Source organism: Oryctolagus cuniculus, chromosome 9 (genome assembly GCF_964237555.1).
Source record: "Oryctolagus cuniculus chromosome 9, mOryCun1.1, whole genome shotgun sequence".
Classification (NCBI taxonomy): domain Eukaryota; kingdom Metazoa; phylum Chordata; class Mammalia; order Lagomorpha; family Leporidae; genus Oryctolagus; species Oryctolagus cuniculus.
Window position 1 is genome coordinate 13,456,919 of NC_091440.1, and position 12,840 is coordinate 13,469,758.

Consider the following 12,840-nt stretch of genomic DNA (forward strand, 5'->3'; position numbering starts at 1 on the left):
TTTATTTATTTATTTATTTATTTTTGACAGGCAGAGTGGACAGTGAGAGAGAGAGACAGAGAGAAAGGTCTTCCTTTGCCGTTGGTTCACCCTCCAATGGCCGCCGCGGTTGGCGTGCTGCGGCCGGCACACCGCGCTGATCCGATGGCAGGAGCCAGGAGCCAGGTGCTTTTCCTGGTCTCCCATGGGGTGCAGGGCACCTGGGCCATCCTCCACTGCACTCCCTGGCCACAGCAGAGAGCTGGCCTGGAAGAGGGGCAACCGGGACAGAATCCGGCGCCCCGACCGGGACTAGAACCCGGTGTGCCGGCGCCGCAAGGTGGAGGATTAGCCTAGTGAGCCGTGGCGCTGGCCACTATAATACCGTTTTCTCCTGGTAGTGCTTCTATGGCTCTCTCTAATAATGTGGACATGTTACTCTCCTTCTCCTCTTGAGGATAGTTTTGTTCTGTCCAGTTAATATACCTATCCCAAACATCCAGGGGGTCATTTCCAGTGTAAAACCCTGGGAAAGTTCATGAACTCCTGTGCACACTGCCAAGCTGCCCATGCGCAGCTCTGACCCTAAGCAGTGTGCTGCAACCTTAGAGAACTGGCCAGGCCCCAGGCCGGCCACTGGGTAGTAGACATACAGGACGGTCAAGACTTTACAAAGAGATCTGAAATTGGAACCACACACAGAAAGTTTGGTCATAACATGGAGCCTAAATCCAACTCAGTCAATTTCATGATGAAAATACATAAAATTATTTATTTATATAGAGGGAACAGATTTCATGTATTTCATACACACAGTTTTAAGAACATAATGATAGTTTCCATCCTCCTTCCCTCCCTCCCTCACTCCCATCTCCCCTTCTTCTTCTTTTCTTTTTTTAATTAATTAATTTGAAAGAGTTACAGAGAGAGAGAGAGCAATATCTTCTGTGGTGGAATAAGAAGGCCATGCCAAGATGGCCGCTGGCAACGGAGCCTGCCTGGCAACAGGCTGTGATTGGATGGCTTCGGAAACCACATGGTAACGGAGCCTGCCTGGCAACAGGCTATGATTGGATGGCTTTGGAAACTGCCTGGCAACAGGCTGTGATTCGTTAGGGCATAAACCACCCCTTGACTGGATTGGCTGCCTTGGCTATATAAGCTGCTATACCAACTGAAATAAATGAGTCTGTGGTCTGTTCGCCTCTGGCCTGCTTTCACTCAACTCTTGGGGTTTATGTGGTGACTCCGCGCCTCTTGCCCCCACCATGCTCCTCCTCTCAGAACAAATGCACAGCAACATCTGGCATGCCAACATGACTGAGAAAGAGACAGTGTGTAGGACTAAGCGAGGTCCCCCCTTGATTTTGGCAAGTTGGCCCCTCGGTGTTTTGTTCGGTTTTGTGAGGGTGAGCACAGAACCCCCTCCTACACCTCTTTCCTTGTCCTTGTCCTCGGTCGAAGTGACCCCAGGTTAGGCACACACGGCCCAGAAGCATAACACTGTTTCTTGGCTCCTCCTTTTACATTCGGTTCTCCTGGAGAATTCACATAAGTGACTGATCATCCCAGAATTCGGAACCAAGTCATCTTCCCTCACTCAAGAGAGGTGATGCTCCGGAGACACAGTGTGGGCATATGGCCTTGACCTAACGAATCAAGTAAGTCTCCCACTAAGCACAGGACATACTTACGATCTGACACACCACTGTCTGTTCATCTAACGTAGGGAATCCCTGTATAATGCCATCAGCCGCTGAGGTGCTAGGAATTAGTTTTGTTATGGCAGCAGTGCCCTGGGTGTCTTTCCTTTGACTAGAGTTGGCATGGCGTGCTGCTCTTAAGTGCTCAAACATGGGAAAGATACCCCCCTCAGAAGCCCGCACAGATTACTAAACATAACGAATCTGTGTGTGATAAGAGCCTGTCACTCCAGGCCTCTGCCTCACAGACAACAGTTGATGACTTAGGGAGAGAGAGCTCCAACAGTGAAAATGACATGATAGCAGACAACGCAGCAATACCTAGTCAGCCACCCCCCATATACCCATGGGATGAACTTAGACGACCTCAACGCAATAACTCATGCAAGGTCATCCCATCCGCACCCAGTGAGGATCCCCACATTTGTGACAGTCCCCGGGCACCCCAGGCTCTCAGGGCAGCTGCTAGACCCCATCCCACCCACATGTTTGCTGCCAGAGGGGACGCAAAATTCAGGCCCTGGATTCCCTGTAAAAAGGTTTCTGCTAACCAAGGGCCGAGGATATGCTTATGTCTTTCCAGAGAATGCAGGACGGCCCATTTGGGTACCAGGCAAAAATATCGAGCCTGCAACTGACAGCCAGAACCAGCAGAACAAGACTGAGAGTCTGCCTTGTTAGTGGACGCACCTTCCCTATCATCCTACCCTGAGGAAGTGCCCATAGCCACATCTGCTACTGCTTTATACCCCACTTAACTCTGGTCAGCCACTCGAACGGCCCACATTCTGTGTGCGGTCACACCATTCCTGATTACCACTGTTCCTCATTCCTACCCCCATCTGAGCCAGCACTCCTGTGGTCTCCCATTTTGAGGGCTGGTTATTCAATGACGGGTAAGATCCTCTAGGGGACAACTAAGACAGGCACAGCTGCATATGGAGACCACATGGAAATGGGGTCAACAATGGTATGGCCAAGAATCATGCCTCCCATTGCTCAAAAATAAATGAAAAGGGGGAAATGTAGTGGAATGAGAAGGCCATGCCAAGATGGCCGCTGGCAACGGAGCCTGCCTGAAACAGGCCGTGATTGGATGGCTTTGGAAACCACATGGTAATGGAGCCTGCCTGGCAACAGGCTGTGATTGGATGGCTTCGGAAACTGCCTGGCAACAGGCTGTGATTGGTTAGGGCATAGACCGCCCCTTGACTGGATTGGCTGCCTTGGCTATATAAGCTGCTGTACCAACTGAAATAAATGAGTCTGCGGGCTGCTCACCTCTGGCCTGCTTTCACCTGACTCTTGGGGTTTATGTGGTGACTCCATGCCTCTTGCCTCCACCGTGCTTCTTCTCTCAGAATGAGTCCACAGCAACAATCTTCCATTCCTGGCACCAGAGGCCAGGGCTGGGCTAGGCCAAAGCCAGAAGCCAGGAACTTCATCTCAGTCTCCTGCATGGGTGCAGGGGCCCAAGTATTTGAGCCATCTTCCACTGCTTTCCTGCAGGGAGCTGGACTGGAAGTGAAACAGCTGGGACTCAACCTGGCACCCACATGGAATCCTGGCATTACAGGCAGTGGCTTAACCTGCTATGCTACAATGCCAGTTCCCCTCCTCTTTCCTTTCCTATTTTTCATTCCATTTACTTTATAAAGCTTAATCCTCCACTAAATAAAGAATTCAACAAATACTAAGTGGAAAGACCACTGTTCTTCAGGAGTATAGACAAGGGCTATAAATAATAATCAAATCTCAAGTTGTCAATTTCACTCATATATATATATTACTTCTTTTTGCACTCTAAATATTAGTTACCACAAATCAGAGAAAACATGTGATATTTGTCTTTTGGGGACTGGCTCATTTTACTAAGCATAATGGTCTCCAATTGCATTCATTTTGTTGCAAAAGATAGGATTTAATTCCTTTTTTATGGCTGAGTAGTATTCTATCATGCTTATATACTACATTTTTTTATCTAGTAATTAGTTGATGTTACTTAAAAATCTTTTTAAAAATTATGCATTTATTAGGCAAACATAGTTACAGAGAGAAAGAGAGAGAGAGAGAGAGAGAGAGAGAGAGAGAGAGAGAGAGAGAATTTCCCATCCAATGGTTTACTCCTTGAATGGTAACAGCAGCAGGGGCTGGGCCAGATCAAAGTCAGGAACGTAAAACTCCATCTGGGTCTCCCATTTGGGTGGTAAGAGTCTAAGTACTTGGGCCATCCTCTGGTGCTTTCCTAGGCACACTAGCAGGAGCTGGGTTGGAACTGAGTAGCTGGGTCTCAGTACTACTTTCTCCATAGAATTTAAATAAGATTTGCATCTAATAACATAACAAATAAAAAACCCACTCCAAGATAAACCTAAAATGACTCAGCAAGGAAAAATCTCAACTATCAGGGGAAAAGATGCCAGCACCAAGATGACATAGGTGTCAGAATTATCAAGAATGGGGCCGGCACTGTGGCAAAGCTGGTAAAGCCACTCCTGCAGTGCTGGGATCCCATATGGGCGCCACTTCAAGTCCCTGCTGCTCCACTTCCAATCCACCTCCCTGCTAATGCACCTGGGAAAGCAGTGGAATATGGTCCAAGTACTTGGATCCCTGCACTCATGTGGGAGACCCAGAAGAAGCTCCTGGCTTTGACTAGGCCCAGCTCCAGCTGTTGCAGCTATTTGGGGAGTGAACCAAAAGATGGAAGATCGATCTCTCTCTCTCTCTCTCTCTCTCTGCCTCTGCCTCTGCCTTTCAAATAAAGAAATAAATCTTAAAAAAAAAAAGAATTATCGGGCTGGCACCGTGGCTCACTTGGTTAATTCTCCGCCTGCAGTGCCAGCATCCCATATGGGCACCGAGTTCTAGTCCCGGTTGCTCCTCTTCCAGTCCAGCTCTCTGCTGTGGTCCGGGAGGGCAGTGGAGGATGGTCCAAGTGCTTGGGTGCCTGTACCCGCGTGGGAGACCAGGAAAAGCACCTGGCTCCTGGCTTCGGATTGGCGCAGTGCCGGCCGTGGTGGCCATTTTGGGGGTGAACCAACAGAAGGAAGACCTTTCTGTCTCTCACTGTCTAACTCTGTCAAATAAAATAAAATAAAAAGAATCATCAAGAATGCCTTTAGAGGAGCTATTATAAAGATGTGCCAAAAGGAAGTTGGGTGATACCTACTGAAACAAAAAGATAGAAATTTCAGCAAAGATACAGAATATATAAAGAACCAAATATGGGGCCAGTGTTGTGGAGCAGCAGGTTAAGCCACCACCTTAGATCCCAGATGACATCCCATTCTGGGGTACTGGTTTGAGTCTCAGCTGCTCTGCTCATGATCTAGCTCCCTGCTAATGGACCTAGGAGAGCAATGGAACATGGATGGTCCAAGTACTTGGGCCCCTGCCACCCATGTGGGAGACACGGAAGGAGTTCCCGGCTCCTGACTTCAGGCTGGTCCAGTCCCGGCTTTCGCAGCCATTTGAGAAGTGAACTGGCAGATGGCAGATTCTCTCTCTATGAATCTCCTTATTTCTGTTACTCAGCCTTTCAAATAAATTAAATAAATATTCTTAAAAAAGAACCAAATAGAAACAAGTTCAGAAAAATACACACACACACACACACACACACACCCCTCACTAGGGAGACTCACAGAAGAACAGACATGACAGAGGAAAGTTCAGTAAACCAGAAGATAGATAAATATATTCAATCTGAACTAAAAAAATTTTTTTAAATGAATTGAGGGGCCGGTACTGCGGCTTAGTGGGTAAAGCCACTGCCTGCAATGCCGGCATCCCATATAGGTGCTGGTTTGAGTCCCGGCTGCTCCACTTCCAATTCGGCTCTTTACTATGGCCTGGGAAAGCAGAAGAAGATGGTCCAAGTCCTTGGGTCCCTGCACCCACATGGGAGACCCAGAAGAAGCTCCTGGCTCCTGGCTTTGGATCGGCACAGGAAGTAGAGCTGGGTATCAAAGGCGGGTACTCTAATGTGAGATGCCAATGTCTTAACTATTAGGCTAAATACCTGCCCCTAATTTGTCAAATTTATAAATGTAGAGTCAAAATATTCCACTATTATCTCTTTCTTAATCTTTTTTTTTCTTTTTGGCAGGCAGAGTTAGACAGTGAGAGAGAGAGAGACAGAGAGAAAGGTCTTCCTTCCGTTGGTTCACTCCCCAAGTGGCCACTATAGCAGGCACGGCGTCGATCCGAGCCAGGAGCCAGGTGCTTCCTCCTGGTCTCCTATGTGGATGCAGGGCCCAAGCAATTGGGCCATCCTCCACTGCCTTCCCGAAGACACCAGAGAGCTGGACTGGAAGAGGAGTAACTGGGACAGAACCGGCGCCCCAACTGGGACTAGAACCCAGAGTGTGGGTGCCGCAGGCGGAGGATTAGCCTAGTGAGCCGCAGTGCCGGCCTTCACTATTATCTTTTGATGTCTGCATTGTCTATGGTGATACCCTCTCTTACATTCCTGGTATCAATCATTTGGGTTTCATCTTTTTTTTTTCTTTGTTAGTCTTGCTAGAGGTTAGTTGATTTTATTGATCTTTTCAAAGAATCAGTTCTTTGTTTTATTGATTTTTCTCTATTGGTTATATGCACTCAATTTTATGGGACTCTGCTCTTTAATCTCTTTCTGATTGCTTTGAGACTATTTTGCTTTTTGTTTTCTGGGTTCTTAAGATGAGAGTGTAGATTACTGATCTGAGGTATTTCCTTGTTAATTACTATGCATTTAGTACTATGCATTGCCCTTTCAGGACGGCTTTAACTGTTCCACAGTTTTTGGTACGTTGTGTTTCCATTTTCATTCAGCTTAATGTACTGTGATTTCTTTCTATTCTGGTCTTGAGCTCTTCCTCCTGAGGGTGCCCAGGGTCCAGGATAGCAACTATCTAGGAGAGGCCTGAAAAGGAGGGGAACTGGGGTCAGGTGAGACACCCAGGAGGCAGGAGACAAAACATGGCCTAGAGCAGTTTGCTTTTTTATTACTTACAGATCCCAGACAGAGGAGGGCAGCACACCTTACCAGGCCCATGGCAAGTGGGGAGAAATCCTGGACATTCAGACATTACTAATGTGACTAAGGTAGGGGAACCACCTAGGGAACTCAAGCTTTTTTTTTTTTTTAAAGATTTATTTATTTATTTGAAAGGCAGCGTTACAGAGATGCAGAGGCAGAGAGAGAGAGAGAGAGAGAGAGAGAGAGAGGTGAGAGGTCTTCTATCTGCTGCTGGTTCACTCCCTAGATGGTCACAATGGCCAGAGCTGAGCTGATCCGAAGCCAGGAGCCAGGAGCTTCTTCCAGGTCTCCCACGTGGGTGCAGAAGCTCAAGGACTTGGGCCATCTTCTACTGCTTTCATAGGCCATAGTGGAGAGCTGGATCAGAAGTGGAGCAGACAGGACTCGAACCGGCACCCATATGGGATACCGGCACTGCAGGTGGCAGCTTTACCCACTACACCACAGTGCCCGCCCCTCAAAGATATATTAAAGAGTTTGTGTAATGATATTGGATGAAGCTCCCGACACTTGGCTTTGGCCTTGCCGAGTCCTTGTTGTTGTGGGAGTGAGCCAGCAGATGGAAGATCTGTCTATCTGTCTCTCCTTCTCTCTCTGTAACTCTGACTTTCAAATAAATAAATTGATCTGATAAAAAAATTTGTACATTAGCATTAAACAATAAATATTTTAAAGCAATTTTCCTTGAAATGCCATTGCATATCCTTATGTAGGATAAAGCAGTCAAACTCCTTTTCACCATCAATACAAAGATTATAAAATAATCTTTTATTGGAGGCATTAATTTCATTAATGGCACCGATAACATTGATTTCTAATGAATCTATCACTAAGACTTTTGGTGACGGAGGTGATCAATGAATAATTAATTCAATGACTTGCTCATCTGACTGTTACTACTTTTGTTTTTAAATTCCCGTTAACAGTTGACCATAACTGCTGCTTCATCTGTTATACAGTGGCACTAGAAAAGGAAAAAAAAAAAAAAGATTTCCTATGGAATAATGTTTAAGAGTTTTAAATTTTGAGAGGCAGAGTTACAGACAGAGAAAGGGAGAGACAGAAAGAGATTTTTCCATCTTTGGTTCACTCCCCAAATGGCCAGAACTAGGCCAATTGGAAGCTAGGAGCCAGGAGCTTCTTCTGGGTCTCCCACGCGGGTGTAGGGGCCCAAGCACGTGGGCCATCCCATGGGGCCTTCCCAGATGCATTAGCACAGAGCTGGAGCGGGAAGTGGAGCAGCTGGGACTCAAATCGGCACCCATATGGAATGTTGGCACTGCAGGCAGCCATTTTACCAGCTAAGCCATAGCACCGGCCCTGAGAACTACCCCAGAAAAGAAGCCTTGTACCTCTTGGATGTCACCCCTAACCTTCCCACCCTACCCCTAACCTAGGCAACCACAACCTACTTTCTATTTTCTAATTTCCTTTTGTGGACATTTCATATAATTATGATATGTGATCCTTTGTGACTAGCTTATTTTCACTTAGCAAAATGTTTCCAAGGTTCATACCTGTTGAGCAGGTATTAGTGTTTCATTGTTATTTATGACTGAATGATATTTCATTGTATGCATAAACTATACTTTGTTTATCCACTCATTGGTTGATAAATATTTCAGTTGTTTCTCTTTGATGGCCATCATGAATATTGGAGCTATTAACATTCACGTTTTAGGCTTTATGAAGACATATGTTGTCAGCTCACTTGTGTATATAATCAGGAGAGGATTGGATGGATTATATTGGAACTCAACCATCTGAAGAGTTGCCAGTTGTTTTCCACAGCAGCTGCACCATTTTAAATTCTCATCAGCAATATATGAGGAATCTAATTTTCCACACCATCACTAATACTTGTACAATCTATTTTTATAAGATTTATTTTTTTATTTGAAAGTGAGAATTACACACAGAGAGTGAAGGAAAGACAGAGGGAGAGAGGTCTTCCATCCACTGATTCACTCCCCAATTGGCCGTAACAGCTGGAGCTGAGCGGATCCAAAGCCAGGAGCCAGAAGCTTCTTCCAGGTCTCCCACACGGGTGCAGGGGCCCAAAGACTTGGGCCATCTTCTACTGCCTTCCCAGGCCACAGCAGAAAGCTAGATCAGAAGAGGAGAAGCTGGGACTTGAACTGGTGCCCACATGAGATGCTGGCACTGCAGAAGGTGGCTTTATTTGCTAAGCTACAGCGCCAGCCCCACAATCTGGTTTTAAAATTTTTTACTATCCAAATGAATATAAATGGTTCCTCAAGGCTTTCATTTGCATTTCCCTGATGTCCAATGATGTTGAGTATCTTTACATGTGCTCATTAGCTATTTGTGTATCTTCTTCCAAGAAATCTAATTCAATCTTTTGTCCACTTTTAATTGGGTTGTTTTCCTTTTTATTATTGAATTATAGGTGTTCTTTATATAGTTGCTTATCAAAATTTTTATCCAATTTAATGAGATTTTTCTTTTTGCATTCTTATTAGTACCTGATGCACAGATATTTTTCATTTTGAAGTCTGATTCTGCTAGTTTTTAGTTGGTTGCTTGAGCTTTTGCTATCATATCTGAGAAGCCATTGTTAATCTGAGGATATGAAGACTTATACCTATCTTTTCTTCTAAGAGTTTCATACTTTTAGCTCTTACATGTAGGTCTTCGATCCATTTTGAATAATTTTTATATTATTGATTCCTTATATAAGATCTTTGAATCTTTGTCAAAAATTAATGGACTGTAAATGAATGGATGTTTTTCTAGACATTCAATTCTATTTCACTGATTTATGTATTGATCTTATGCCAATTCAACAAAGTCTTGATTACTGCAGCTTTGTAGTAATTTTTAAAGTCAGGAAATGTGAGTGCCTCAACTCATTTTTCACAAGATTATTTGGGCTATTGTGGGGCCCCTGAATTTCCATATGAATTTTAGGATCACTTTGTTCACTTTTTAAAAATGGCAACTGGAATTTTGATAGGTATTGTGCTGAGTCTGTTCTGCCACCTGGTTTTGCATGGCCCTTAACTTCAGAATGGTTTTAACAGATTACTTTGAAATTTTTGAAAAATTATCAAAAGAAAAATAATATTCCATTATGTAAGATTCAAGTTTCCCTGTGTATGGTTTTGTTGGAACATTAGCCACGCTCATGAATTTATGTATTGACTATGGCTGCTTCACTACAATGACAGAGTTGAGCAGTTGTAACAAAAACCAGATGAATGAAAAAGCCTGAAATATTCGCTATCCAGTCTTTCAAAGAAAAAGCTTGTGTACCCTTGTTCTAGGCGCTAATGAAGACAGAACAATTATTGTCTGAAGGTCTCAGCAGAATCAAACCGAGGACTATGACCAGGGGCTGGAATCTCCCGTTCCTATCCCAGGGCTTCCTGATGAGCTATGCCTAGACTTGGTGAACTTGGCCTTTAAAATTTTGTACTGCTGTGGTATGTAAATGCAGAAAGAAAGTATCTGGAAATATATTTGGTAAAAAGATGAAAGAGAAGTGCTAAAGACTTTAAGAGGGCAGTCGCAGAATTTAAATATTACAGGTAGAACACCTTAGCAACTCCTTCATCCTCATTTTCTAAAAAATTACTTGAATTTTATTTGTTATGACACAGAGAGAGAGACAGAGACAGAGAATCCCATCCTCTGGATCACTCCGCAAGTGCTTACACTTCCACGGCTAATGCAGGCTGAAGCTGGGATCTGGGAACTCAATGCAGTTCTCCCATGTAGATGGCAGGGACTCAACTATTTCAGCCATCACCACTGCCTCCCAGGGTTTACATTAGCAGGAAGCTAGAATCAGGAGTGGATCTGGGACCTGAACCCAAGGACTCTGACATGGAGTGTGAGCATCCCAATCCTCCTAACTGCTTGGTCAAACACTCGCCACCTCTCCGCTGTTTAACATTTTTATCTCTCATATTTATAGTTGAGGAAAATATGACTCAGGAAACTGTCCTTCAAATTACATAAATGTCTGACTTCTGATCCTGTAGTCTTTTTACTGCCTGACTCTCTGAAGACAGTTGTGTAAGATGTACATGCTTGCTCCAATGGATGCGACTTTGCTTCTTCTAGAGTAGCTCCCATGAGCAGCGGTTTATCTTTGTTCACATATTCTATCCAAGACACTTAAGTTGAACTTTATCAGGAAGATCAGAGTTCTCCTATGAGCACACAGTGTTTCGAAAACATGGGTGGCTGGCATTGAGAGTGGAATTCTCTTTTGCATATGCTAAGACTGTGATTACGAAGTATTGAAAATGCAACTGGGCGCCGGCGCGGTGGCTCACTTGGTTAATCCTCAGCCTGCGGCGCCAGCATCCCATATGTGTGCCGGGTTCTAGTCCTGGTTGTTCCTCTTCTAGTCCAGCTCTCTGCTGTGGCCCGGGAGGGCAGTGCAGGATGGCCCAAATGCTTGGGCGCCTGCACCTGTGTGGGAGACCAGGAAGAAGCACCTGGCTTCTGGCTTCGGATCGGTGCAGCGCCAGCCGTAGCTGCCATTTGGGGGATGAACCAACAGAAGGAAGACCTTTCTCTCTGTCTCTCCCTCTCTCACTGTCTAACTCTATCTGTCAAATAAAAAAAAGAAAAGAAAAGAAAATGCACCTGACAGTTGGGTTAAAGTCTTCAGCCCCACTGAATATTCAGTTTTTGTATGTAATGTCACAGACATGTGAAAGGGCAAAGAGTAGCCAAAGAATAAAGATCAGGTTTAGAGTATTTTTTTTTTTTTGACAGGCAGAGTTAGACAGAGACAGAGAGAAGGGTCTTCCTTTTCCGTTGGTTTACCCCCCAAATGGCTGCCATGGCTGGTGCGCTGTGCTGATCTGAAGCCAGGAGCCAGGCGCTTCCTCCTGGTCTCCCATGGGGTGCAGGGCCCAAGCACTTGGGCCATCCTCCACTGCCTTCCCGGACCACAGCAAAGAGCCGGACTGGAAGAGGAGCAACCGGGACTAGAACCCGGAGTGTGGGCGCCGCAGGTGGAGGATTAGCCAAGTGAGCTGAGCCAGTTTTAGAGTATTCGAAGTTGTATTTTTATTTTCATTGGTCAAAACATATTGTTTCAGGAGAACATGGCAGTCTCTGTGGTGGGCTGCATGCTGCGGAAGTTCCAGCAGATGGTTCCTTCATCAGCTTTATCAGGCCAAATTTGAGGTTAACGCAGCCTGGAAAATGCTGCATGAAGTGAAGAGACAAAAGCTGGCCTGTGAATATGCAGATGAGAGGCTGTGGATCCGCTCACTCTGGAAGAATACCGTTTTGTCAAAAGATCTTCAGGAAGTGGCTGATGAAGAAACTGCTGCCCTTCCTCAGGATAGCTGTCCCGTTAGGACCGGAAACCGGTGTGTGATGACGTCCCGGCCATGTGGTGTGACGTGGCGCTGCAGGATCAGTCCTATCGTCTTCCGTCACTTAGCTGACCATGGGCAGCTCTCGGGGTGCAGCGAGCAAGGTGGTAATCAGCTTCAGAAGCCACTGAGGCTGCAGGGAAGCCAGCCCTGGCAAAGAGAGACTGCTCTAATAGTCAAAACCATAGCTTTGGCAGAGGTCCAGTACAGTTATCTGGTCTACCTGACGCTGTCCGTGAATCCCTTTAAAATGCTAAGTGAGGAAATGTGGATGTTTCATCAGTGGATTCAACAGATTAAACATACTGTTCCCATACATGGTACAAAGAGTAGAGTAATACAAAAATACTTTCTGTAAAAAAAATGTATTGTTTCTTCGTGTGAAATAAAGCTGGGTCCATGGCTGAGTTTCCATTGACCTGACTGCCAACCATGGTCTGTGCCACGTCGAGAGCATCAGCTGCAGCAGGTCAGGGTTGGTGCAGACCTGAAGGCTGATGGGAGAAATGCCGCAGCCGCCAAGGAGGAGCAAAGAGGCAGAAGCATTCCCATCAGGCTAATGAGACCTGGCAGCAGAGGCAGCAGGAGGTCCCGAACCTGTGCTCCCAGAATGCAAGGAGTGGGACAGGCAGCCAACAAAAGAAGGCGGGAGGAGAGGAGGAGGAAGCAATCAGAAATTCATGATTAATCCTCGGCTACGGGAGGAGCAGGAGGAGTCTGGCAAGAGGCGGTCGTGAGACTAAAGAAAGCAATTAGAGGATGGCAAGCT

At 45.6% G+C, this 12,840-nt stretch overlaps 1 pseudogene; it reads left to right on the forward strand.

The window, feature by feature from the left end:
- Window positions 1–11,688: 11,688 nt before the first annotated feature.
- LOC100353423 (small ribosomal subunit protein uS14m pseudogene) lies at window positions 11,689–12,485 on the forward strand (annotated as a pseudogene).
- The last annotated feature ends 355 nt before the right edge of the window (window positions 12,486–12,840 follow it).